The sequence below is a fragment of the Arachis ipaensis genome, chromosome B1 (genome assembly GCF_059453495.1).
Source record: "Arachis ipaensis isolate K30076 ecotype BB chromosome B1, ASM5945349v1, whole genome shotgun sequence".
In the NCBI taxonomy this organism is placed as follows: domain Eukaryota; kingdom Viridiplantae; phylum Streptophyta; class Magnoliopsida; order Fabales; family Fabaceae; genus Arachis; species Arachis ipaensis.
The window spans coordinates 61,488,039-61,492,506 of NC_142436.1; the positions used below are offsets into that span (position 1 = coordinate 61,488,039).

A 4,468-nucleotide genomic window follows, 5' to 3' on the forward strand; every position below is an offset into this window, starting at 1 on the left:
TTCATAGGACATTCATAACTTTAAGACAAAGTTACTAACTACTAATGATCATGTAATGAAGACACAAACATAGATAAGCACATAACATAGAAAACGAAAAACAGAGAAAGTAAGAACAAGGAATGAGTCCACCTTAGTGATGTCCTTGAGCTCTTCTATGTCTCTTCCTTGTCTTTGCTGCTCCTCCTTCATTGCTTTTAGATCTTCTCTGATTTCATGAAGGATGATGGAGTGCTCTTGATGTTCCACCCTTAGTTGCTTCCAATAATTGTGTGGAAGAAAATGTATCCCCTGAGGTATCTCAGGGATCTCTTGATTTGCAGTCAAATGTTCTACCACTGAGCTATAGACCCTTGATGGAAGCTTTTGTCTTCCCTTTCCTCTTTCTAGAGGTTTCTCTGGCCTTAGGTGCCATCAATGGTTATGGAAAAAACAAAAAAGCTATGCTTTTACCACACCAAACTTAGAATGTTGCTCGCCCTCGAGCAAAAGAAGAAAGAATAGAAGAATAAGAAGAAGATATGGAGGAGATGGATGGGAGTGTGTATTCGGCCATATGGGTGGGATTGGGTGGGAGAGAGATGTTGAATTTTTGAAGGTAGTGGGTGTATGGATGTGAGTGGTAAATGGAAAAAAAAAGAAGGGATGATCATGAATGGAAAGAGAGATGATGAGGTAGGTGGGGATCCTGTGGGGTCCACAGATCCTGAGGTGATCCTGTGAGGTCCACAGATCTTGAGGTGTCAAGGCATTTACATCCCTGCACCAATTTAGGCATGCAAAATGCCCTTGCACACAACTCTGGGCGTTCAGCGCCCGGTTGGTGCCCATTTTGGGCGTTCAACGCCCATTTGGTGCCATTTCTGGCGTTGAACGCCAGAACCATGCTTGTTCTGGGCGTTCAGCGCCAGGATGCTCCCATTCTGGGCATTCAGCGACAGAACTATGCTCTGTTCTGGCGTTTGAACGCCAGGCAGATGCTCCTCCAGGGTGTGATTTTTCTTCTGCTGTTTTTGATTCCGTTTTTGAATTTTTTTGTTTATTTTGTGACTCCACATGATCATGAACCTAAGAAAACATGAAAAATAATAAAAATAAGAATTAGATAAACATTGGGTTGCCTCCCAACAAGCGCTTCTTTAATGTCAATAGCTTGACAGTGGGCTCTCATGGAGCCTCACAGATGTGCAGAGCTTTGTTGAGACTCTCCAACACCAAACTTAGAGTTTGGATATGGGAGTTCAACACCAAACTTAGAGTTTGGTTGTGGCCTCCCAACACCAAACTTAGAGTTTGACTGTGGGGGCTCTGGTTGACTCTGCTTGGAGAGAAGCTTTTCCTGCTTCCTCTCCATGGTTGCAGAGGGAGATCCTTAAGTTTTGAATACAAGGGAGTTCTCATTCCAGTGAAGGAATATTTCACCTCTGTCAACATCAATCACAGCTCTTGCTGTGGCCAGGAAAGGTCTTCCTAGGATGATGGATTCATCCTCTTCCTTTCCAGTATCCAGGACTATGAAATCAGCAGGGATGTAAAGGCCTTCAACCTTTACTAATACGTCCTCTACTTGTCCATAAGCCTGTTTTCTTGAGCTGTCTGCCATCTCTAGTGAGATTTTAGCAGCCTGCACCCCATAGATTCCCAGTTTCTCTATCACAGAGAGGGGCATGAGGTTTATTCCTGAACCAAGGTCACATAGAGCTTTAAAGATCATGGTGCCTATGGTACAGGGTATTATGAACTTTCCAGGATCCTGTCTCTTCTGAGGCAATGTCAGTTGATCCAGATCACTTAGTTCATTGATGAACAAGGGAGGTTCAACTTCCCAAGCATCAATGCCAAATAATTTGGCATTCAGCTTCATGATTGCACCAAGAAACTTGGCAGTTTGCTCTTCAGTAACATCCTCATTCTCTTCAGAAGAGGAATACTCATCAGAGCTCATGAAGGGCATAAGGAGGTTCAATGGGATCTCTATGGTCTCTAGATGAGCCTCAGAGTCCTTTGATTCCCCAGAGGGAAGCTCCTTATTGATCACTGGACGTCCCAGGAGGTCTTCCTCCTTGGGATTCACGTCCTCTCCTCTCCTTTCAGGTTCGGCCATGGCGCTTATGTCAATGGCCTTGCACTCTCCTTTTGGATTCTCTTCTGTATTGCTTGGGAGAGTACTAGGAGGGATTTCAGTGATCCTTTTACTCAGCTGGCCCACTTGTGCTTCCAGATTTCTAATGGAAGATCTTGTTTCATTCATGAAACTTACAGTGGCCTTAGATAGATCAGAGACTAGATTTGCTAAATTAGAAGCATTTTGTTCAGAGTTCTCTGTCTGTTGCTGAGTTGATGATGGAAAAGGTTTGCTATTGCTAAACCTGTTTCTTCCACCATTATTAAAGCCTTGTTGGGGCTTTTGATCCTTCCATGAGAAATTTGGATGATTTCTCCATGTTGAGTTGTAGGTGTTTCCATAAGGTTCACCTAAATAATTTACCTCTGCTATTGTAGGGTTCTCAGGATCATAGGCTTCCTCTTTAGAAGATGCCTCTTGAGTACGTTGGATGCAGCTTGCATTCCATGCAGACTCTGAGAGATCATATTGACTTGCTGAGTCAATATTTTGTTCTAAGCCAATATGGCATTCAGAGTATCAACCTCAAGAACTCCCTTCTTCATAGGCATCCCATTGATTACAGGATTCCTTTCAGAAGTGTACATGAACTGGTTATTAGCAACCATGTCAATGAGTTCTTGAGCTTCTGCAGGCGTTTTCTTTAGGTGAATGGATCCACCTGCAGAAGTGTCCAGTGACATCTTTGATAGCTCAGATAAACCATCATAGAATATATCCAGGATGGTCCATTCTGAAAGCATGTCAGAAGGACACTTTTTGGTCAACTATTTGTATCTTTCCCAAGCTTCATAGAGAGATTCACCTTCTTTCTGTCTGAAGGTTTGAACATCAGCTCTAAGCTTGCTCAGCTTTTGAGGAGGAAAGTACTTGGCTAAGAAAGCCGTGACCAGCTTATCCTAAGAGTTCAGGCTGTCTTTAGGTTGAGAATCCAACCATAATCTAGCTCTGTCTCTTACAGCAAAAGGGAAAAGCATGAGCCTGTAGACTTCAGGATCTATTCCATTAGTCTTAACAGTATCACATATCTGCAAGAATTCAGTTAAGAACTGAAAAGGATCTTCAGATGGAAGTCCATGAAACTTGCAGTTCTGCTGCATCAGAGAAACTAATTGAGGTTTCAGCTCAAAGTTGTTTGCTCCAATGGCAGGAATGGAGATGCTTCTTCCATGTAAATTGGAATTAGGTGCAGTAAAGTCACCAAGCATCTTCCTTATATTATTATTATTTTCGACTGCCATCTCCTCTGCCTGTTCAAAAATTTCTGAAAGGTTATCTCTGGATTGTTGTATTTTAGCTTCTCTTAATTTTCTCTTCAGAGTCCTTTCAGGTTCTGGATCTGCTTCCACAAGAATGTTCTTATCCTTGCTCCTGCTCATATGACAAGGAAGAATGGCCAGAAAAATGATAATAATAATAGAGATCCTTTATACCACAGTATAGGGATCCCTTTGTAAGTAGAAGAAGAGGGGGAGATAAAGGATGTGATGTAAAGGAAGAAACACAACTGTGAGGATTGGAATGTGAGATGAGATGTTAGGATATGAATGAATAAATAGAATGAGATGGGGGAGGAATAATTTTCGAAAATTATTTTGAAAAAGAGTTAGTGATTTTTGAAAATTGGTTTTTGAAAATTAGTTAGTATTTTTCGAAAATTTTTGAATTCAAAAATAAAAAATAAAAATAATTAGTTAATTAAAAAGAAATTTTTGAAAAAGAGGGAAGATATTTTCGAAAATTGAGAGAGAGAGAGTTAGTTAGGTGGTTTTGAAAAAGTTAAGAAACAAACAAAAAGTTAGTTAGTTAGTTGAAACAAATTTTGAAAAGATAGGAAGTTAGGAAGTTAGAAAAGATATTTTGAAAAGATATTTTTTTTTGAAAAAGAAGGAAGATATTTTCGAAAATGAGAGAGAGAGAGTTAGTTAGGAGGTTTTGAAAAAAATTAAGAAACAAACAAAAAGTTAGTTAGTTAGTTGAAACAAATTTTGAAAAGATAAGAAGTTAGGAAGTTAGAAAAGATATTTTGAAAAGATATTTTTGAAAAAGATAAGATAAGAAGATATTTTAAAAAGATATGATAGGAATTAGTTTTGAAAAAGATTTGATTTTTAAAATCACAATTAATGACTTGATTCACAAGAAATCACAAGATATGGTTCTAGAACTTAAAGTTTGAATCTTTCTTAACAAGCAAGTAACAAACTTCAAATTTTTGAATCAAAACATTAATTGTTTATGTTATTTTCGAAAATTTGGTATAAATATAAGAAAAAGATTTTTGAAAAATATTTTTTTGAATTTTCGAAAATAACTAAGAATTTTGAAAAAGATAAGATTTTC

The 4,468-nt window shown here is 38.7% G+C and overlaps 1 non-coding gene across 1 annotated transcript; it reads left to right on the top strand.

Moving 5' to 3' along the window:
* The first annotated feature begins 2,862 nt into the window (after window positions 1-2,862).
* Window positions 2,863-2,970, top strand: LOC148576778 (small nucleolar RNA R71). Its single transcript, XR_015903905.1, has one exon. It is a non-coding gene; the product is annotated as a small nucleolar RNA R71 (small nucleolar RNA).
* The last annotated feature ends 1,498 nt before the right edge of the window (window positions 2,971-4,468 follow it).